At 57.8% G+C, this 23,385-nt stretch overlaps 1 protein-coding gene across 1 annotated transcript in view; it reads right to left on the bottom strand.

Moving 5' to 3' along the window:
• LOC140405590 (ciliated left-right organizer metallopeptidase-like) overlaps positions 1–10,980 on the bottom strand; it is a 115,045-nt gene extending 104,065 nt beyond the window's left edge. Inside the window, exon 1 of the mRNA XM_072494147.1 lies at positions 10,927–10,980. The gene's annotated coding sequence lies outside the window, so the exon portion shown is untranslated. The remainder of the gene's footprint in view (positions 1–10,926) is intronic.
• Positions 10,981–23,385: the final 12,405 nt, after the last annotated feature.

The following is a 23,385-nucleotide window of genomic DNA, read 5'->3' as shown; positions in this document are numbered from 1 at the left end:
CGCCGCCATCTTCTCCCCCCGCACAACACGTGCGTTTCATGGGCGCCGCCATCTTGCTCCACCCCCGCAACGTGCGTTCCATGGGCGCCGCCATTTTGTGACCCCCAGGACCTCCGGGCGCCGCCATCTTGTCCACCCCGCAGCACACGGAGACCAACGGCGTTTCAGGACCCCGACACAGCGGCCACCTCACTACCCAACGATCAACCACGACTCGCATCCATGGCAATCGCCCAGTCCCGACCACATACTCTGACCAACGCATCCACCAGCGTGAAAGTCAACGGCCATGTGACCTCCTGTCTACTGGACTCCAGGAGCACCGAGAGCTTTGTACACCCGAATACTGTAAGGTGCTGCTCCCTAAAGGTACACCCTATCAATCAAAGTATCTCCCTGGCCTCCGGATCCCATCGCGTAGCGATCCGGGGGTACTGCACAGTCACGCTCACGGTCCAAGGCGTAGAGTTCCACGGTTTTCGCCTCTACGTCCTCCCTAACCTCTGCGCTGCACTTATCCTTGGCCTAGACTTCCAGTGCAACCTCCAGAGCCTGACCCTTAAATTCGGCGGATCTTACCACCCCTCACTGTGCGCGGCCTCGCGACCCTAAAGGTCGATCCTCCTTCCCTCTTTGCCAATCTAACTTCTGATTGCAAACCCGTCGCCACCAGGAGCAGACGGTGCAGCACCCAGGATAAGGCCTTCATCAGGTCCGAGGTCCAGCGGTTGCTTCAGGAGGGAGTCATCGAGGCAGTAACAGCCCCTGGAGAGCTCAAGTGGTAGTGGTTAAGTCTGGGGAGAAAAACCGAATGGTCGTGGACTACAGCCAGACCATCAACAGGTACACGCAGCTCGGTCTTCCAAAGGGAGATGGACCGAATGGTCGACTGGTACGGCTTGTGGGCCACGTTTCCGTACCTAGACAATGTGACCATCTGCGGCCACGATCAGCAGGACCACGACGCCAACCTCGCTAAATTTCTCCGCACCGCCACTCTCCTCAACCTCACGTATAACAAGGAGGAGTGCGTGTTCCGTACAAACCGCTTAGCCATCCTCGGCTACGTGGTCCAGAACTGAGTTCTGGGGCCCGATCCCGACCGCATGCCCCCCCCTCGTGGAGCTTCCCCTCCCCCACTGCCCCAAGGCCCTCAAACGCTGCCTGGGGTTCTTCTCGTATTCCGCTCAGTGGGTCCCAAACTATGCGGACAAGGCCCGCCCACTCATACAGTCCACTCATTTCCCCCTGACGGCCGAGGCCCAACAGGCCTTCGCCCGGATCAGAGCTGATATTGCCAAAGTTGGAATGCACGCTGTAGACGAAACACTTCCTTTCCAAGTAGAAAGCGACGCATCGGACATCGCCCTTTCCGCCACCCTCAACCAGGCAGGCAGGCCCCTGGCATTCTTTTCCCGCTCCCTCCATGCCTCCGAAATTCGTCATTCATCCGTCGAAAAGGAGGCCCAGGCTATCGTTGAGGCTGTGCGACATTGGAGGCATTACCTGGCCGGCAGGAGATTCACTCTCCTCACGGACCAACGGTCGGTTGCCTTCATGTTCAACAACACACAACGGGGCAAGATCAAAAATGATAAAATCTTGCGGTGGAGAATCGAGCTCTCCACCTATAATCACGAGATTAAGTTTCGCCCCGGCAAACTCAACGAGCCCCCAGACGCCCTATCCCGAGGTACATGTGCCAGCGCACAGGTAGACCGACTCCGGACCCTGCACGACAACCTTTGTCACCCAGGGGTCACTCGGTTGTACCACTTCATTAAGACACGAAATTTACCCCACTCCGTCGAGAAAGTAAGGACGATCACCAAGGACTGCTAAGTCTGTGTGGAGTGCAAGCCGCACTTCTACCGGCCGGACCGCGCGGGCCTGGTGAAGGCCTCCCGCCCCTTTGAAGGCCTCAGCGTGGATTTCAAAGGCCCCCTCCCCTCCTCTGATCGACACACATATTTCCTCAGTGTGATCGATGAATACTCCCGGTTTCCCTTCGCCATCCCATGCCCCGACCGTCTGCCACCGTCATTAAAGCCCTTAATTCTATCTTCACTCTGTTCGGCTTCCCCGCCTACATCCACAGTGACAGGGGATCCTCATTCATGAGTGATGAGCTGCGTCAGTTCCTGCTCAGCAGGGGTATCGCCTCCAGCAGAACGACGAGCTACAACCCCCGGGGAAACGGACAGGTAGAAAGGGAGAATGGGACGGTATGGAGGGCCGTCCAGCTGGCCCTGCGGTCCAGAAATCTCCCGGCCTCCCGCTGGCAAGAGGTCCTCCCTGATGCACTACATTCCATTCGCTCATTACTTTGCACTGCTACTAACAGTACACCTTTTTGCCTTCTCCAGGAAGTCCACATCCGGGGTATCGCTCCCAACTTGGCCCACAGCTCCGGGAACCGTGCTTCTCCGTAAACATGTGCGGCTCCACAAGGCGGACCCGTTGGTGGAAAGGGTGCACCTGCTCCACGCAAACCCCCAGTACGCCCACGTGGCGTTCCCCGACGGCCGCCAGGATACCGTCTCCCTCAGGGACCTGGCACCTGCAGGTTCCGCCCCCACACCACCCCCGTCGCCCCTGGCGCCCCCCTCCCCTCCGCCGCCGCCTCCATCACCCCCCCCCCCCCCCGAGGACCGGCCCAGACCGGCGGAACCTCTGATCGGCCCACCGGATGACCAAAAACATACTTTTACTGTTCTGTAAATATTAAAGATTGCGAATTGTACATAGTTCTCCACCACCCCCGCCGGACTCAATTTTAACAGGGGGTGAATGTGGTAGACCACTGTGTTCTGATATTAACGGTAAAACGGTAGAACCTGCACTACGGGTTCACCTGTGGCCCCTGCACGCTAGCTCCGCCCAGGAGCCGGGTAATAAATATGCGTGGCCTCCAGCTCGCAGCCATTTCTTCAGCTGCTGTGGGAGGCCACACATCAGACTGTGTAAGGTCGTACCAGCAAATGTACACCGTGGGGCGGGTAACAGTGTACACCCCCCTCAGTCTGGGCCATTAACACTCCAATGTATAAAAGAAACATGACAATGTAAATGTTTAAGAAGGAATTGTAACGTAAAGAGCGATATGTGTGTAATGTTATCTAAATTGAATGGAAGAAAGTCAAGGGAATGTGTAACTCTGATGGAAATGTACAGTCAAGACAATTCGAAATGTTCTGTAATGTTTAGTATAGATTTTATGAATAAAGTATATTTTTTTGAAAAAAGAAAGAAAGCCTCAGTTTGAATTCAACTTCGTCTCCAGCCAAATTGATCGGGCCTCAAACACGACACTTCAAGTGTGGCCTAACTAAGGTTCTATACAGCTGCAGAGAGACAGAGTGAGAGGCAGAGAGAGAGAGAGACAGAGAGAGAGACCAGACGAGAGACAGAGTGAGAGACAGAGAGAGACAGAGATGGAGAGACAGTGGTGGAGAGAGAGAAAGAGAGAGAGAGAGACAGAGAGAGAGAGATATACACAGAGAGATAAGATACACTGAGAGAGAGAGGCAGAGACAGAGAGAGAGAGACAGAGGGAGAGAGACAGAGAGTGAGAGACAGAGAAAGAAAGAGGGACACAGAGAGAGATGCACCGAGAGAGAGAGAGAGAGACGGACAGGGGAGGCAGAGGGAAATGATAATAATAATCTTTATTATTGTCTCAAGTCGGCTAACATTTTTTTTTTAGAAAATATTTTATTGAGGCATTTATAATTTTAACATTTTAAACGCCAAAGATCCGTCACACACAAAACCCCGGGAGCCTGGCGCTGTGAAGCAACAAGGAGACAGAGAGACACACACAGAAACCAAGAGATAGACAGAGAGACATACGGAAAGACAGAGATGGTATGATATTCAGGTAAACATCATGGTGCAAACATACATACACAATGATGGACAGATCAACGGACCAATCAATACACACACAACACCACAGCCAATCACAGGCAAGAGCATACACACTATAAAACGGGGAACACAACACTTCCTGGGCACTCCAGCAGGAGACAGCTCAGGGCACAGAGCTAACAGCAAGCGACTCAGACATTCACCATGTGCTGAGTGCTTCTCCAAGATAGTGTTAGGGCTGGGTCCACAGGTTAGAGGGTAATGAACGAACCACAGTGACCAGTTTACCATTGTTAATATTGTTAGTAATAAAACTGAGTTCTACCATCCGCAACCGTGTTGGTTCGTCTGTGTAGCAGAGCACCCAACACGACATGGTACCAGGATTGGAACCCTTCTAGTTCTTCCTGGATGCCACCGAAAGGGAGAGCGCTTCGGACACCAGGAAGATCGCCCTCCTCCTCTCCACGGCAGGTCAACACGCCATCCATGTCTACAACTCCCTGGTGTTCGCGGAAGGTGAGGACAAGACCAAGTACAAGACGGTCCTTCTCAGACACGACCAACACGGGAGTTTCGAGAGGTATCTCTTCCAGCAGCGCCTGCAGGGTAAGAATGAGCCCTTTCAATCCTTCCTTACGCACCTCCGTATCCTCGCGCAGTCCTGCGGTTACGACACCACCTCCGATTCAATGATTCGGGGCCAGACTGTTTTTGGGGTCACCTCGGGCGCCCTACGCCAGCAGCTCCTCAAAATTAAAGGAGCCTCCGCAATCGAAGCCTGCGTCCTTCATGAAAACGCGACCAGCCGCTACTCCCAATTTCAGACCGAATTGGCGTGGCAGGGGTCCCACGAGGCCGAGCGGGTCCAGGCGATCAAGTTCCTCCCGGCCCGCGGCCCGGGCGAGGGCGGCCATTTCGCGCGCTTTCCGCGGCCTCCCGCGTTTGTGCGCGGCAAAATAGACGTCGACGCAGAGGGACGCGACGCGCAGGGCGCGCTCGACGCAAGACCGAACTGCGCATGCGCGGCGGCGCAACGAACGCCATGACGTCACGACGTGCGGCAACTGCGGAGCCGCGCATTTAAAGCGGCAATGTCCGGCAAAGAACCGACAATGCCTCCGCTGTGGCAAGATGGGCCACTACGCTGCCTGCTGTCGAGCTGCTCAACCTGCCAACGCTCCCCAATTCTGCCAGCCTCGCAGGGACGTGCGGACCATTCAGCCTCCGTACTACGAGTCGTAGTGACACAGACGACCGGGACGCCTTCCGTGTTGCGGTCATCGATAGGAACCGGATGTCTCCAGCCAGGACCCACCAGCCGATGCCAGTGAACAGTTCAATCCGGGTGATGAATGGTGTGCCACCCTAACGGTCAACCCGAATTCGTCGCCCACCTACTAGGCTGGATTTAGGAGCCTGTTTGAACATCGAACTTACTGACGTATCATTCATACCACAATGTTAATATGTTTCTCTTTCTTCTTGTCGTTACAGGAGTTTGTTTTGACGTTTAATATTTCCACGTGTTTTGTTTATGGTACAACCTCGTTGCTATGTCGCACCTTGTCGTGTTCCAATCCTGGTACCATGTCGTGTTGGGTGCTCTGCTGCACAAATGAACCAACACGGTGGCGAATAGTACAACTCAGTTTTATTACTAACTATATATACAATGGCTAACTGGTCACTGTGGTTCGTTCATTACCCTCTAACCTGTGGACCCAGCCCTAACACTAACTAGGAGAAGCACTCAGCACATCGTGGATGTCTGAGTCGCTTGCTGTGAGCTCTGTGCCCTGAGCTGTCTCCTGCTGGAATGCGCGGGAAGTGTCGTGTTCCCTGTTTTATAGTGTGTATGCTCTTGTCTGTGATTGGCTGTGGTGTTGATTGGTCCGTTGATCTGTCCGTCAGTATGTATGTACCATGATGTTTACCTGAATATCATGACATCCCCCCTTTTATACAAGAACATGTGCCTATGTGGTTATAAATAGAGATGTGTACTGAGTGCAGCTGAATGTGTGTGTGCAATATTTACAGTATGTACATGGGGCTAAACTATATACAAGGAGCGATGTCGGGTGCAACAGAGCAACGAGGTTGTACCATAAACAAAGAACGGGAAAATGTTGAACGACAAAACAAACTCCTGGAACGACAAGGAAGAACAGAAACATATTAACACAGCGGTATTATAAGTTCAATGTACAAACAGGCTCATAAGTCCAGTCTAGTAGGTGGGCGACGAATTCGGGTTGACCGCCTCAAGGGTGGGTCAGGATCCACCAGCTGAGGAATGGGCCTGGCCACGGGCGACGATGGAACGGGCATGGTGGCAGGAAGCTCTACGAAGTCGACATGCGGAACAACAGGAGGGCGCGGTGTCGGTGTATGTTCCCGTAGCGAGCGTGGAAGTGGTCGAAGAGCCCGGCGATTGCGCCTACGAATGGAGCCATCAGGCATGCGAACCAGGAACGAGCGGGGAGCCACACGGCGGAGAACTTTGGCAGTTGCCGACCAGCCACCTTCTGGTAGGTGGATGCGGACGTCGTCCCCAGGCGCCAGGGCGGGAAGATCAGTTGCCCGTGTGTCATGTGCCACCTTCTGGCGAACGCGCTACTGTCGCATCCTGTGCAGCACCGGAGCATGGTTGGTTGTGGGGACCAGAACGGACGGCACAGTGGTCCTGAGGGCGCAACGCATCAACAACTGGTCTGGTGAGAGGCCCGTGGACAGTGGGGCCGAGCGATAGGCCAGCAGGGCGAGGCAGAAATCCGATCCGGCAGCAGCAGCCTTGCAGAGGAGTCGCTTGACGATGTGAACGCCCTTCTCCGCCTTCCCATTGGACTGGGGATGCAGAGGGCTGGACGTCACGTGTGTGAAACCATACGAAGCAGCAAAGGATGACCATTCATGGCTGGCGAAACAGGGCCCATTGTCCGACATGACCGTAATCGGAATGCCGTGGCGAGCGAAGGTGGCTTTGCAGGTCCTGATGGCAGCGGATGACGTTAAATCGTGCAGGCGTATGACCTCCGGGTAGTTCGAAAAATAATCTACGATGATTACGTAGTCCCTGCCGAGCGCGTGAAAGAGGTCCACACCCACCTTCGCCCAGGGGGACGTCACCAGCTCATGGGGCAGAAGCGTCTCAGGGGGTTGCGCTGGCTGAAACCTTTGGCAGGTGGGGCAGTTGAGCACCATGTTGGCGATGTCGTCGCTGATGCCCGCCTCTCGGGCCCTCCGTCTGCACTTCTCGACCCCCAGGTGGCCTTCGTGTAGTTGGTCGAGGACCAGCTTGTGCATGCTGTGCGGAATCACAATCCGGTCCAGCTTCAGGAGGACACCATCAATGACGGCCAAGTCGTCTCGGACATTATAGAACTGCGGGCACTGCCCTTTGAGCCACCCTCCCGTCAGGTGGCGCATCACCCGTTGTAGAAGGGGGTCGGACGCAGTCTCCCGGCGGATACGGGCCAGACTGGAATCGTCAGCTGGCAGATTTGCCGATGTGAAGGCCGCCTGCGCCTCGACCTGACAGACGAACCCCTCCGAGTCGGGCGGTGTGCTCACTGCTCTGGACAGGGCATCCGCAATGATAAGGTCCTTTCCCGGGGTGTAGACCAGTTGGAAGTCGTACCTCCTGAGTTTGAGTAGGATGCGCTGGAGGCGATGGGTCATCTCGTTCAGGTCCTTATTTATGATGCTGACCAGGGGGCGATGGTCAGTCTCAACGGTAAACTGGGGGAGACCAGACACGTAGTCATGGAACTTGTCTATTCCGGTTAGCAAGCCCAGGCACTCCTTTTCGATCTGCGCGTAGCGTTGTTCTGTGGGGGTCATGGCCCGCGAGGCATAGGCGACTGGGGCCCATGGCGCAGTGTCGTCCCGCTGTAGGAGTACCGCCCCAATGCCGGACTGGCTGGCATCGGTCGAAATTTTAGTGTCACGAGAGGTGTCGAAAAACGCCAATACCGGGGCGGTGGTGAGATTAATTTTGAGCTCCTCCCATTCCTTCTGGTGTGCGGGCAGCCACTGGAACTCCGTGGACTTCTTGACGAGGTGGTGAAGAGCCGTCGTGTGCGAGGCAAGGTTGGGAATGAACTTCCCCAGGAAGTTGACCATGCCCAGGAAGCGTAGGACAGCCTTCTTGTCTGCCGGCTGGGGCATGGCTGTGATGGCGCTCACCTTGTCTGCATCCGGACGCACTCCTGACCGGGATATGTGGTCCCCCAGGAACTTCAGCTCGGTTTAGCTGAAGGAACACTTGGCTCGGTTGAGGCGCAGGCCGTTTTCCCGTATCCGCGCAAAGACGCGCTGGAGATGACTGATGTGCTCCTGTGGTGTGGTGGACCAGATGATGACGTCGTCCACATAGACGCGCACCCCTTCGATGCCCTCCATCATCTGCTCCATGATTCTGTGAAAGACCTCGGATGCCGAGACGATGCCAAACGGCATTCTGTCACAGCAGAACCAGCCGAAAGGGGTGTTGAAGGTGCACAGCTTCCTGCTGGACTGGTCCAGTTGGATCTGCCAAAAGCCCTTCGAGGCATCAAGTTTTGTGAAGGTTTTAGCCCGGGCCATTTCGCTCGTGATCTCCTCCCGTTTGGGTATGGGGTAGTGTTCCCTCATGATGTTGTTGTTCAGGTCCTGCGGGTCGATGCAGATCCGGAGCTCGCCGGAGGGCTTCTTGACGCACACCATGGAGCTGACCCACGGCGTGGGCTCCGTGACCCGGGATAGCACCCCTTGGTCCTGGAGATCCTGCAGCTGCAGCTTGAGGCAGTCTTTGAGTGGTGCTGGGACCGTGCGAGGTGCGTGAATGACCGGGGTGGCGTCCGGTTTGAGGCGAATTCTGTAGGTGTAGGGCAGTGTGCCCATGCCCTCGAATGCCTCCTGGGTGTGGGCGAGGGGCGATTGAAGCTGTGCCCTGAATTCTGCATCCGGGAAGTCTGATGTGCCTTCTGGAGACAGAGCGTGGACCCGCTGCACGAGGTGGAGAGCCTTGCACGCCTGTGCGCCCAGCAGGGAGTCCTTCGATGATCCAACTACCTCGAAGGACAGTGTGGCCGTGTATGTATTGTGCGTCACCTGGAGCTGGCAGGATCCCATGGCCGGGATAACGTTCCCGTTGTAGTCGACCATCTTGCAACAGGATGGCCGAATTGGCGGTCTGACCTTCATGGTGTAGAAGGCTGACCATGCTGTGAGGTTGGCGGAGGCGCCAGTGTCCAGACGGAATGTTATCGGTGCTCGGTTGACCGTTAGGGTGGCACACCATTCATCACCCGGATTGACAGTGTTCACTGGCATCGGCCGGTGGGTCCTGACTGGAGACATCCAGTTCCTATCGATGACCGCAACACGGAAGGCGTCCCAGTCGTCTGTGTCACTGGTCTGGATATCGTCTGGGCATGAATCGTAGTCGGCTGAATGGCCTGCACGTCCCTGCGAGGCTGTCGGAATCGGGGAGCGTTGGCAGGTTGAGCTGCTCGACAGCAGGCAGCGTCGTGGCCCATCTTGCCACAGCGGAGGCATTGTCGGTTCTTTGCTGGACATTGCCGCTTTAAATGCGCGGCTCCGCAGTTGCCGCACGTCGTGACGTCATGGCGTCCGTTACGCCGCCGCGCATGCGCAGTTCGGTCTTGCGTCGAGCGCGCCCTCGCGTCCCTCTATGTCCGCGTCTTTTTTGGCGCGCACAAACGCGGGAGGCCGCGGAAAGCGCACCCTCGCCCGGGCCGCGGGCCGGGAGGAACTCGATCGCCTGGACCCGCTCGGCCTCGTGGGAACCCTGCTTTGCCGATCCGGCCGCGTAGGGCCCCTGCCGCGCCGACTCGGCCGCCTGAAATTGGGAGTAGCGGCTGGTCGCGTTTTCATGAAGGACGCAGGCTTCGATTGCGGAGGCTCCTTTAATTTTGAGGAGCTGCTGGCGTAGGGCGCCCGAGGTGACCCCAAAAACAATCTGGCCCCGAATCATTGAATCGGAGGTGTTGTCGTAACCGCAGGACTGCGCGAGGATACGGAGATGCGTAAGGAAGGATTGAAAAGGCTCATCCTTACCCTGCAGGCGCTGCTGGAAGAGATACCTCTCGAAACTCTCATTTACCTCGACGCTGAAGTGCTGCTCAAGTTTGAGAAGGACCGTCTTGTACTTGGTCTTGTCCTCACCTTCCGCGAAGACCAGGGAGTTGTGGACATGGATGGCGTGTTGACCTGCCGTGGAGAGGAGGAGGGCGATCTTCCTGGTGTCCGAAGTGCTTTCCCTTTCTGTGGCTTCTAGGAAGAACTGGAAGTGCTGTTTAAACAGCTTCCAGTTAACGCCGAGGTTTCCAGCAATTTGGAGCGACTGCAGCGGGCTGATGGTGTCCGTGGCGCAGGATGGCGGATTCCTGAGGATGCGTAGGTAGGTCTCACAGTTAACGGGTTCCAATCCTGGTACCATGTCGTGTTGGGTGCTCTGCTACACAGACGAACCAACACGGTGGCGGATGGTACAACTGTTTTATTACTAACTATATATACAATGGCTAACTGGTTACTGTGGTTCGTTCATTACCATTGTATCTGTGGACCTAACCCTAACACTAACTAGGAGAAGCACTCAGCACATGGTGAATGTCTGAGTCGCTTGATGTGAGCTCTGTGCCCTGAGCTGTCTCCTGCTGGAATGCGCGGGAAGTGTCGTGTTCCCTGTTTTGTACTGTGTATGCTCTTGCCTGTGATTGGCTGTGGTGTTGTGTGTGTTGTTTGGTCCGTTGATCTGTCCGTCAGTATGGATGTATGTATGTACCATGATGTTTACCTGAATATCATGACATACCTGACATCGTCCCATATATATAGTTTAGCCTCATGTACATGTTGTAGATATTGCACACACACATATTCAGCTGCACTCAGTACACATCTCTATTTATTACCACATAGGCACATGTTCTTGTAAAAAAGAGGGGATGTCTGTGTAGCAGAGCACGCAACATGACAAGAGACACAGACATGGAGGGAGAGAGACAGATGGGGAGACAGACACGGAGACAGACAGTCACTCACCACAACATCCAGACAGGTTTCTTTCCTGTAGTTATCGTTTCTTTGAAAACATCTGTAGAATGAGCGGAAATCGGGGGGTTAAATCTCGGTGTCAACAGGCAGACGCGGAATCCTCATTTCAAACCTGACAGCTCGAAGCATGTGCGGTCAGCAACAATCCCACACACCCTCAGAACCAGTCCTGAGGCAGCGCTGCACTGTCAGAGGGTCAGTACTGAGGGAGTGCCGCACTGTCAGAGGGTCAGTACTGAGGGAGTGCCGCACTGTCAGAGGGTCAGTACTGAGGGAGTGCCGCACTGCCAGAGGGTCAGTACTGAGGGAGTGCCGCACTGTCAGAGGGTCAGTACTGAGGGAGTGCCGCACTGTCAGAGGGTCGGTACTGAGGGAGTGCCGCACTGTCAGAGGGTCAGTACTGAGGGAGTGCCGCACTGTCAGAGGTTCAGTACTGAGGGAGTGCCGCACTGTCAGAGGGTCAGTACTGAGGGAGTGCCGCACTGTCAGAGGGTCAGTACTGAGGGAGTGCCGCACTGTCAGAGGGTCGGTACTGAGGGAGTGCCGCACTGTCAGAGGGTCAGTACTGAGGCAGTGCCGCACTGTCAGAGGGTCAGCACTGAGGGAGTGCCGCACAGTCAGAGGGTCAGTACTGAGGGAGTGTCGCACTGTCAGAGGGTCAGTACTGAGGAGGTGCTGCACTGTCAGAGGGTCAGTACTGAGGGAGTGCCGCGCTGTCAGAGGGTCAGTACAGAGGGAGTGCCGCACTGTCAGAGGGTCAGTACTGAGAGAGTGCCGCACTGTCAGAGGGTCAGTACTGAGGGAGTGCCGCACTGTCAGAGGGTCAGTACTGAGGGAGTGCTGCACTGTCAGAGGGTCAGTACTGAGGGAGTGTCGCACTGTCAGAGAGTCAGTACTAGGGAGTGCTACACTGTCAGAGGGTCAGTACTGAGGGAGTGCCGCACTGTCAGAGGGTCAGTACTGGGGGAGTGCCGCACTGTCAGAGGGTCAGTACTGAGCGAGTGCCGCACTGTCAGAAGGTCAGTACTGAGGGAATGCCGCACTGTCAGAGGGTCAGTACTGAAGGAGCGCCGCACTGTCAGAGGGTCAGTACTGAGGGAGTGCCGCACAGTCAGAGGGTCAGTACTAAGGGAGTGCCGCACTGTCAGAGGGTCAGTACTGAGGGAGTGCCGCACTGTCAGAGGGTCAGTACTGAGGGAGTGCTGCACTGTCAGAGGGTTAGTACTGAGGGAGGGCCGCACTGTCAGAGGGTCAGTACTGAGGGAGCTCCACACTGTCAGAGTGTCAGGACTGAGGGAGTGCCGCACTGTCAGAGGGTCAGTACTGAGGGAGCGCTGCACTGTCAGAGGGTCATACTGAGGGAGCGCTGCACTGTCAGAGGGTCAGCGCTGAGGGAGTGCTGCTGTCAGAGGGTCAGTACTGAGGGAGTGCCGCACTGTCAGAGGGTCAGTACTGAGGGAGCGCCGCCCTGTCAGAGGGTCAGTACTGAGGGAGTGCCGCGCTGTCAGAGGGTCAGTACTGAGGGAGCGCCGCACTGTCAGAGGGTCAGTACTGAGGGAGTGCTGCACTGTCAGAGGGTCAGTACTGAGGGAGCGCCGCACTGTCAGAGGGTCAGTACTGAGGGAGTGCCGCACTGTCAGAGGGTCAGTACTGAGGGAGTGCCGCACTGTCAGAGGGTCAGTACTGAGGGACACCGCACTGTCAGAGGGTCAATACTGAGGGAGTGCCGCACTGTCACAGTGCCAGTACTGAGGGAGCGCCGCACTGTCAGAGGGTCAGTACTGAGGGAGTGCTGCACTGTCAGAGGGTCAGTACTGAGAGAGTGCCGCACTGTCAGAGGGTCAGTACTGAGGGAGCGCTGCACTGTCAGAGGGTCAGTACTGAGGGAGTGCCGCACTCTCAGAGGGTCAGTACTGAGGGAGTGCCGCACTGTCAGAGGGTCAGTACTGAAGGAGTGCCGCACTGTCAGAGGGTCAGTACTGAAGGAGTGCCGCGCTGACAGAGGGTCAGTACTGAGGGAGTGTCGCACTGTCAGAGAGTCAGTACTAGGGAGTGCTACACTGTCAGAGGGTCAGTACTGAGGGAGTGCCGCACTGTCAGAGGGTCAGTACTGGGGGAGTGCCGCACTGTCAGAGGGTCAGTACTGAGCGAGTGCCGCACTGTCAGAAGGTCAGTACTGAGGGAATGCCGCACTGTCAGAGGGTCAGTACTGAGGGAGCGCCGCACTGTCAGAGGGTCAGTACTGAGGGAGTGCCGCACAGTCAGAGGGTCAGTACTAAGGGAGTGCCGCACTGTCAGAGGGTCAGTACTGAGGGAGTGCCGCACTGTCAGAGGGTCAGTACTGAGGGAGTGCTGCACTGTCAGAGGGTTAGTACTGAGGGAGGGCCGCACTGTCAGAGGGTCAGTACTGAGGGAGCTCCACACTGTCAGAGTGTCAGGACTGAGGGAGTGCCGCACTGTCAGAGGGTCAGTACTGAGGGAGCGCTGCACTGTCAGAGGGACATACTGAGGGAGCGCTGCACTGTCAGAGGGTCAGCGCTGAGGGAGTGCTGCTGTCAGAGGGTCAGTACTGAGGGAGTGCCGCACTGTCAGTGGGTCAGTACTGAGGGAGCGCCGCCCTGTCAGAGGGTCAGTACTGAGGGAGTGCCGCGCTGTCAGAGGGTCAGTACTGAGGGAGCGCCGCACTGTCAGAGGGTCAGTACTGAGGGAGTGCTGCACTGTCAGAGGGTCAGTACTGAGGGAGTGCCGCACTGTCACAGTGTCAGTACTGAGGGAGCGCCGCACTGTCAGAGGGTCAGTACTGAGGGAGTGCTGCACTGTCAGAGGGTCAGTACTGAGAGAGTGCCGCACTGTCAGAGGGTCAGTACTGAGGGAGCGCTGCACTGTCAGAGGGTCAGTACTGAGGGAGTGCCGCACTCTCAGAGGGTCAGTACTGAGGGAGTGCCGCACTGTCAGAGGGTCAGTACTGAAGGAGTGCCGCACTGTCAGAGGGTCAGTACTGAAGGAGTGCCGCACTGTCAGAGGGTCAGTACTGAGGGAGCGCTGCACTGTCAGAGCGTCAGTACTGAGGGAGTGCCGCACAGTCAGAGGGTCAGTACTGAGGGAGTGCCGCACTGTCAGAGGGTCAGTACTGAGGGAGTGCCGCACTGTCAGAGGGTCAGTACTGAGGGAGTGCCGCACAGTCAGAGGGTCAGTACTGAGGGAGCGTTGCACTGTCAGAGGGTCAGTACTGAGGGAGCTCCACACTGTCAGAGTGTCAGTACTGAGGGAGTGCCGCACTGTCAGAGGGTCAGTACAGAGGGGGCGCTGCACTGTCAGAGGGTCAGTACTGAGGGAGCGCGGCACTGTCAGAGGGTCAGTACTGAGGGAGTGCCGCACTGTCAGAGGGTCAGTACTGAGGGAGCGCTGCACTGTCAGAGGGTCAGTACTGAGGGAGCGCTGCACTGTCAGAGCGTCAGTACTGAGGGAGTGCCGCACAGTCAGAGGGTCAGTACTGAGGGAGTGCCGCACTGTCAGAGGGTCAGTACTGAGGGAGTGCCGCACTGTCAGAGGGTCAGTACTGAGGGAGTGCCGCACTGTCAGAGGGTCAGTACTGAGGGAGCGCTGCACTGTCGGAGGGTCGGGACTGAGGGAGTGCCGCGCTGTCAGAGGGTCAGTACTGAGGGAGCGCTGCACTGTCACAGGGTCAGTACTGAGGGAGCGCCGCCCTGTCAGAGGGTCAGTACTGAGGGAGTGCCGCACTGTCACAGTGTCAGTACTGAGGGAGCGCCGCACTGTCAGAGGGTCAGTACTGAGGGAGTGCTGCACAGTCAGAGGGTCAGTACTGAGAGAGTGCCGCACTGTCAGAGGGTCAGTACTGAGGGAGTGCCGCACTCTCAGAGGGTCAGTACTGAGGGAGTGCCGCACTGTCAGATGGTCAGTGCTGAGGGAGTGCCGCACAGTCAGTGGGTCAGTACTGAGGGAGCGTTGCACTGTCAGAGCGTCAGTACTGAGGGAGTGCCGCACAGTCAGAGGGTCAGTACTGAGGGAGTGCCGCACTGTCAGAGGGTCAGTACTGAGGGAGTGCCGCACAGTCAGAGGGTCAGTACTCAGGGAGCGTTGCACTGTCAGAGGGTCAGTACTGAGGGAGCTCCACACTGTCAGAGTGTCAGTACTGAGGGAGTGCCGCACTGTCAGAGGGTCAGTACTGAGGGAGTGCCGCACTGTCAGAGGGTCAGTACTGAGGGGGCGCCGCACTGTCAGAGGGTCAGTACTGAGGGGGCGCTGCACTGTCAGAGGGTCAGTACTGAGGGAGCGCTGCACTGTCAGAGGGTCAGTACTGAGGGAGTGCCGCACTGTCAGAGGGTCAGTACTGAGGGAGCGCTGCACTGTCAGAGGGTCAGTACTGAGGGAGCGCTGCACTGTCAGAGCGTCAGTACTGAGGGAGTGCCGCACAGTCAGAGGGTCAGTACTGAGGGAGTGCCGCACTGTCAGAGGGTCAGTACTGAGGGAGTGCCGCACTGTCAGAGGGTCAGTACTGAGGGAGTGCCGCACAGTCAGAGGGTCAGTACTGAGGGAGCGTTGCACTGTCAGAGGGTCAGTACTGAGGGAGCTCCACACTGTCAGAGTGTCAGTACTGAGGGAGTGCCGCACTGTCAGAGGGTCAGTACGGAGGGGGCGCTGCACTGTCAGAGGGTCAGTACTGAGGGAGCGCTGCACTGTCAGAGGGTCAGTACTGAGGGAGTGCCGCACTGTCAGAGGGTCAGTACTGAGGGAGTGCCGCACTGTCAGAGGGTCAGTACAGAGGGAACGCTGCACTGTCAGAGGGTCAGTACTGAGGGTGCGCTGCACTGTCAGAGGGTCAGTACTGAGGCTGTGCCGCACTGTCAGAGGGTCAGTACTGAGGGAGTGCTGCACTGTCAGAGGGTCAGTACTGAGGGAGCGCCGCAATGTCAGAGGGTCAGTACTGAGGGAGTGCTGCACTGTCAGAGGGTCAGTTATGAGGGAGCGCTGCACTGTCAGACGGTCAGTACTGAGGGAGTGCCGCACTGTCAGAGGGTCAGTACTGAGGGAGTGCTGCTGTCAGAGGGTCAGTACTGAGGGAGTGCTGCACTGTCAGAGGGTCAGTACTGAGTGAGTGCCGCACTGTCAGAGTGTCAGTACTGAGAGAGTGCCGCACTGTCACAGTGTCAGTCCTGAGGGAGCGCAGCACTGTCAGAGGGTCAGTACTGAGGGGGTGCCGCACTGTCAGAGGGTCAGCACAGAGGGAGTGCCGCCCTGTCAGACGGTCAGTACTGAGGGAGTGCCGCACTGTCACAGGGTCAGGACTGAGGGAGTGCCGCACTGTCAGAGGGTCAGTACTGAGGGAGTGCTGCACTGTCAGAGTGTCAGGACTGAGGGAGTGCTGCACTGTCAGAGGGTCAGTACTGAGGGAGTGCCGCCCTGTCAGAGGGTCTGTACTGAGGGAGTGCTGCACTGTCACAGGATCAGTACTGAGGGAGCGCCGCCCTGTCAGAGTGTCAGTACTGAGGGAGTGCCGCACTGTCACAGTGTCAGTACTGAGGGAGCGCAGCACTGTCAGAGGGTCAGTACTGAGGGAGTGCTGCACTGTCAGAGGGTCAGTACTGAGGGAGTGCTGCCCTGTCAGAGGGTCAGTACTGAGGGAGTGCCACACTGTCACAGGGTCAGGACTGAGGGAGTGCCGCACTGTCAGAGGGTCAGTACTGAGGGAGTGCCGCACTGTCAGAGGGTCAGTACTGAGGGAGTGCCGCACTGTCACAGGGTCAGTACTAAGGGAGTGCCGCAATGTCAGAGGGGCAGTACTGAGGGAGTGCCGCACTGTCAGAGGGACAGTACTGAGGGAGTGCCTCACTGTCAGATGGTCAATACTGAGGGAGTGCCGCACTGTCAGAGGGTCAGTACTGAGGGAGTGCCGCACTGTCAGAGGGTCAGTACTGAGGGAGTGCCGCACTGTCAGAGTGTCAGTACTGAGGGAGTGCTACACTGTCAGAGTGTCAGTGCTGAGGTAGTGCTGCACTGTCAGAGGATCAGTACTGAGGGAGTGCTGCACTGTCAGAGGGTCAGTACTGAGGGAGTGCCGCACTGTCAGAGGGTCAGTACTGAGGGAGTGCTGCACTGTCAGAGGGTCAGTACTGAGGGAGTGCCGCACTGTCAGAGGGTCAGTACTGAGGGAGTGCTGCACTGTCAGAGCGTCAGTACTGAGGGAGTGCCGCACAGTCAGAGGGTCAGTACTGAGGGAGTGCCGCACTGTCAGAGGGTCATGACTGAGGGAGTGCCGCACTGTCAGAGGGTCAGTACTGAGGGAGTGCCGCACAGTCAGAGGGTCAGTACTGAGGGAGCGTTGCACCGTCAGAGGGTCAGTACTGAGGGAGCTCCACACCGTCAGAGTGTCAGTACTGAGGGAGTGCCGCACTGTCAGAGGGTCAGTACAGAGGGGGCGCCGCACTGTCAGAGGGTCAGTACTGAGGGAGCGCTGCACTGTCAGAGGGTCGGTACTGAGGGAGTGCCGCACTGTCAGAGGGTCAGTACTGAGGGAGCGCTGCACTGTCAGAGGGTCAGTACTGAGGGAGCGCTGCACTGTCAGAGCGTCAGTACTGAGGGAGTGCCGCACATTCAGAGGGTCAGTACTGAGGGAGTGCCGCACTGTCAGAGGGGCAGTACTGAGGGAGTGCCGCACTGTCAGAGGGTCAGTACTGAGGGAGTGCCGCACAGTCAGAGGGTCAGGACTGAGGGAGCGTTGCACTGTCAGAGGGTCAGTACTGAGGGAGCTCCACACTGTCAGAGTGTCAGTACTGAGGGAGTGCCGCACTGTCAGAGGGTCAGTACAGAGGGGGCGCTGCACTGTCAGAGGGTCAGTACTGAGGGAGCGCTGCACTGTCAGAGGGTCAGTACTGAGGGAGTGCCGCACTGTCAGAGGGTCAGTACTGAGGGAGTGCCGCACTGTCAGAGGGTCAGTACTGAGGGAGTGCCGCACTGTCAGAGGGTCAGTACAGAGGGAACGCTGCACTGTCAGAGGGTCTGTACTGAGGGAGTGCCGCACTGTCAGAGGGTCAGTACTGAGGGAGTGCTGCACTGTCAGAGGGTCAGTACTGAGGGAGCGCCGCACTGTCAGAGGGTCAGTACTGAGGGAGTGCCGCACTGTCAGAGGGTCAGTACTGAGGGAGTGCCGCACTGTCAGAGTGTCAGTACTGAGGGAGTGCCGCACTGTCACAGTGTCAGTACTGAGGGAGCGCAGCACTGTCAGAGGGTCAGTACTGAGGGAGTGCCGCACTGTCAGAGGGTCAGCACAGAGGGAGTGCCGCCCTGTCAGACGGTCAGTACTGAGGGAGTGCCGCACTGTCAGAGGGTCAGTACTGAGGGAGCGCTGCACTGTCAGAGGGTCAGTACTGAGGGAGCGCTGCACTGTCAGAGCGTCAGTACTGAGGGAGTGCCGCACATTCAGAGGGTCAGTACTGAGGGAGTGCCGCACTGTCAGAGGGTCAGTACTGAGGGAGTGCCGCACTGTCAGAGGGTCAGTACTGAGGGAGTGCCGCACAGTCAGAGGGTCAGTACTGAGGGAGCTCCACACTGTCAGAGTGTCAGTACTGAGGGAGTGCCGCACTGTCAGAGGGTCAGTACAGAGGGGGCGCTGCACTGTCAGAGGGTCAGTACTGAGGGAGCGCTGCACTGTCAGAGGGTCAGTACTGAGGCTGTGCCGCACTGTCAGAGGGTCAGTACTGAGGGAGTGCTGCACTGTCAGAGGGTCAGTACTGAGGGAGCGCCGCAATGTCAGAGGGTCAGTACTGAGGGAGTGCTGCACTGTCAGAGGGTCAGTTATGAGGGAGCGCTGCACTGTCAGACGGTCAGTACTGAGGCAGTGCCGCACTGTCAGAGGGTCAGTACTGAGGGAGTGCTGCACTGTCAGAGGGTCAGTACTGAGGGAGTGCTGCACTGTCAGAGGGTCTGCGCTGAGGGAGTGCTGCTGTCAGAGGGTCAGTACTGAGGGAGTGCCGCACTGTCAGAGGGTCAGTACTGAGGGAGTGCCGCACTGTCAGAGTGTCAGTACTGAGGGAGTGCCGCACTGTCACAGTGTCAGTACTGAGGGAGCGCAGCACTGTCAGAGGGTCAGTACTGAGGGGGTGCCGCACTGTCAGAGGGTCAGTACTGAGGGAGTGCCGCACTGTCAGAGGGTCAGTACTGAGGGAGTGCCGCACAGTCAGAGGGTCAGTACTGAGGGAGCGTTGCACCGTCAGAGGGTCAGTACTGAGGGAGCTCCACACTGTCAGAGTGTCAGTACTGAGGGAGTGCCGCACTGTCAGAGGGTCAGTACTGAGGGAGTGCCGCACTGTCAGAGGGTCAGTACAGAGGGGGCGCTGCACTGTCAGAGGGTCAGTACTGAGGCTGTGCCGCACTGTCAGAGGGTCAGTACTGAGGGAGTGCTGCACTGTCAGAGGGTCAGTACTGAGGGAGCGCCGCAATGTCAGAGGGTCAGTACTGAGGGAGTGCTGCACTGTCAGAGGGTCAGTTATGAGGGAGCGCTGCACTGTCAGACGGTCAGTACTGAGGCAGTGCCGCACTGTCAGAGGGTCAGTACTGAGGGAGCGTTGCACCGTCAGAGGGTCAGTACTGAGGGAGCTCCACACTGTCAGAGTGTCAGTACTGAGGGAGTGCCGCACTGTCAGAGGGTCAGTACAGAGGGGGCGCTGCACTGTCAGAGGGTCAGTACTGAGGGAGCGCTGCACTGTCAGAGGGTCGGTACTGAGGGAGTGCCGCACTGTCAGAGGGTCAGTACTGAGGGAGCGCTGCACTGTCAGAGGGTCAGTACTGAGGGAGCGCTGCACTGTCAGAGCGTCAGTACTGAGGGAGTGCCGCACATTCAGAGGGTCAGTACTGAGGGAGTGCCGCACTGTCAGAGGGGCAGTACTGAGGGAGTGCCGCACTGTCAGAGGGTCAGTACTGAGGGAGTGCCGCACAGTCAGAGGGTCAGTACTGAGGGAGCGTTGCACTGTCAGAGGGTCAGTACTGAGGGAGCTCCACACTGTCAGAGTGTCAGTACTGAGGGAGTGCCGCACTGTCAGAGGGTCAGTACAGAGGGGGCGCTGCACTGTCAGAGGGTCAGTACTGAGGGAGCACTGCACTGTCAGAGGGTCAGTACTGAGGGAGTGCCGCACTGTCAGAGGGTCAGTACTGAGGGAGTGCCGCACTGTCAGAGGGTCAGTACTGAGGGAGTGCCGCACTGTCAGAGGGTCAGTACAGAGGGAACGCTGCACTGTCAGAGGGTCAGTACTGAGGGAGTGCCGCACTGTCAGAGGGTCAGTACTGAGGGAGTGCTGCACTGTCAGAGGGTCAGTACTGAGGGAGCGCCGCACTGTCAGAGGGTCAGTACTGAGGGAGTGCCGCACTGTCAGAGGGTCAGTACTGAGGGAGTGCCGCACTGTCAGAGTGTCAGTACTGAGGGAGTGCCGCACTGTCACAGTGTCAGTACTGAGGGAGCGCAGCACTGTCAGAGGGTCAGTACTGAGGGAGTGCCGCACTGTCAGAGGGTCAGCACAGAGGGAGTGCCGCCCTGTCAGACGGTCAGTACTGAGGGAGTGCCGCACTGTCAGAGGGTCAGTACTGAGGGAGCGCTGCACTGTCAGAGGGTCAGTACTGAGGGAGCGCTGCACTGTCAGAGCGTCAGTACTGAGGGAGTGCCGCACATTCAGAGGGTCAGTACTGAGGGAGTGCCGCACTGTCAGAGGGTCAGTACTGAGGGAGTGCCGCACTGTCAGAGGGTCAGTACTGAGGGAGTGCCGCACAGTCAGAGGGTCAGTACTGAGGGAGCGTTGCACTGTCAGAGGGTCAGTACTGAGGGAGCTCCACACTGTCATAGTGTCAGTACTGAGGGAGTGCCGCACTGTCAGAGGGTCAGTACAGAGGGGGCGCTGCACTGTCAGAGGGTCAGTACTGAGGGAGCGCTGCACTGTCAGAGGGTCAGTACTGAGGCTGTGCCGCACTGTCAGAGGGTCAGTACTGAGGGAGTGCTGCACTGTCAGCGGGTCAGTACTGAGGGAGCGCCGCAATGTCAGAGGGTCAGTACTGAGGGAGTTCTGCACTGTCAGAGGGTCAGTTATGAGGGAGCGCTGCACTGTCAGACGGTCAGTACTGAGGCAGTGCCGCACTGTCAGAGGGTCAGTACTGAGGGAGTGCTGCACTGTCAGAGGGTCAGTACTGAGGGAGTGCTGCACTGTCAGAGGGTCTGCGCTGAGGGAGTGCTGCTGTCAGAGGGTCAGTACTGAGGGAGTGCCGCACTGTCAGAGGGTCAGTACTGAGGGAGTGCCGCACTGTCAGAGGGTCAGTACTGAGGGAGTGCCGCACAGTCAGAGGGTCAGTACTGAGGGAGCGTTGCACCGTCAGAGGGTCAGTACTGAGGGAGCTCCACACTGTCAGAGTGTCAGTACTGAGGGAGTGCCGCACTGTCAGAGGGTCAGTACAGAGGGGGCGCTGCACTGTCAGAGGGTCAGTACTGAGGGAGTGCCGCACTGTCAGAGTGTCAGTACTGAGGGAGTGCCGCACTGTCACAGTGTCAGTACTGAGGGAGCGCAGCACTGTCAGAGGGTCAGTACTGAGGGGGTGCCGCACTGTCAGAGGGTCAGTACTGAGGGAGTGCCGCACTGTCAGAGGGTCAGTACTGAGGGAGTGCCGCACAGTCAGAGGGTCAGTACTGAGGGAGCGTTGCACCGTCAGAGGGTCAGTACTGAGGGAGCTCCACACTGTCAGAGTGTCAGTACTGAGGGAGTGCCGCACTGTCAGAGGGTCAGTACAGAGGGGGCGCTGCACTGTCAGAGTGTCAGTACTGAGGGAGTGCCGCACTGTCAGAGGGTCAGTACAGAGGGGGCGCTGCACTGTCAGAGGGTCAGTACTGAGGGAGTGCTGCACTGTCAGAGGGTCAGTACTGAGTGAGTGCTGCACTGTCAGAGGGTCGGTACTGAGGGAGTGCCGCACTGTCAGAGGGTCAGTACTGAGGGAGCGCTGCACTGTCAGAGGGTCAGTACTGAGGGAGCGCTGCACTGTCAGAGCGTCAGTACTGAGGGAGTGCCGCACATTCAGAGGGTCAGTACTGAGGGAGTGCCGCACTGTCAGAGGGGCAGTACTGAGGGAGTGCCGCACTGTCAGAGGGTCAGTACTGAGGGAGTGCCGCACAGTCAGAGGGTCAGTACTGAGGGAGCGTTGCACTGTCAGAGGGTCAGTACTGAGGGAGCTCCACACAGTCAGAGTGTCAGTACTGAGGGAGTGCCGCACTGTCAGAGGGTCAGTACAGAGGGGGCGCTGCACTGTCAGAGGGTCAGTACTGAGGGAGCGCTGCACTGTCAGAGGGTCAGTACTGAGGGAGTGCCGCACTGTCAGAGGGTCAGTACTGAGGGAGTGCCGCACTGTCAGAGGGTCAGTACTGAGGGAGTGCCGCACTGTCAGAGGGTCAGTACAGAGGGAACGCTGCACTGTCAGAGGGTCAGTACTGAGGGAGTGCCGCACTGTCAGAGGGTCAGTACTGAGGGAGTGCTGCACTGTCAGAGGGTCAGTACTGAGGGAGCGCCGCACTGTCAGAGGGTCAGTACTGAGGGAGTGCCGCACTGTCAGAGGGTCAGTACTGAGGGAGTGCCGCACTGTCAGAGTGTCAGTACTGAGGGAGTGCCGCACTGTCACAGTGTCAGTACTGAGGGAGCGCAGCACTGTCAGAGGGTCAGTACTTAGGGAGTGCCGCACTGTCAGAGGGTCAGCACAGAGGGAGTGCCGCCCTGTCAGACGGTCAGTACTGAGGGAGTGCCGCACTGTCAGAGGGTCAGTACTGAGGGAGCGCTGCACTGTCAGAGGGTCAGTACTGAGGGAGCGCTGCACTGTCAGAGCGTCAGTACTGAGGGAGTGCCGCACATTCAGAGGGTCAGTACTGAGGGAGTGCCGCACTGTCAGAGGGTCAGTACTGAGGGAGTGCCGCACTGTCAGAGGGTCAGTACTGAGGGAGTGCCGCACAGTCAGAGGGTCAGTACTGAGGGAGCGTTGCACTGTCAGAGGGTCAGTACTGAGGGAGCTCCACACTGTCAGAGTGTCAGTACTGAGGGAGTGCCGCACTGTCAGAGGGTCAGTAGAGAGGGGGCGCTGCACTGTCAGAGGGTCAGTACTGAGGGAGCGCTGCACTGTCAGAGGGTCAGTACTGAGGCTGTGCCGCACTGTCAGAGGGTCAGTTATGAGTGAGCGCTGCACTGTCAGAGGGTCAGTACTGAGGGAGTGCCGCACTGTCAGAGGGTCAGTACTGAGGGAGTGCCGCACTGTCAGAGGGTCAGTACTGAGGGAGTGCTGCACTGTCAGAGGGTCAGTACTGAGGGAGTGCTGCACTGTCAGAGGGTCTGCGCTGAGGGAGTGCTGCTGTCAGAGGGTCAGTACTGAGGGAGTGCCGCACTGTCAGAGCGTCAGTACTGAGGGAGTGCCGCACTG

Source organism: Scyliorhinus torazame, unplaced genomic scaffold (assembly GCF_047496885.1).
Source record: "Scyliorhinus torazame isolate Kashiwa2021f unplaced genomic scaffold, sScyTor2.1 scaffold_141, whole genome shotgun sequence".
Classification (NCBI taxonomy): Eukaryota; Metazoa; Chordata; class Chondrichthyes; order Carcharhiniformes; family Scyliorhinidae; genus Scyliorhinus; species Scyliorhinus torazame.
Note: the sequence above shows the minus strand (reverse complement) of the source record. Positions and strands in the feature narration are given on the sequence as shown.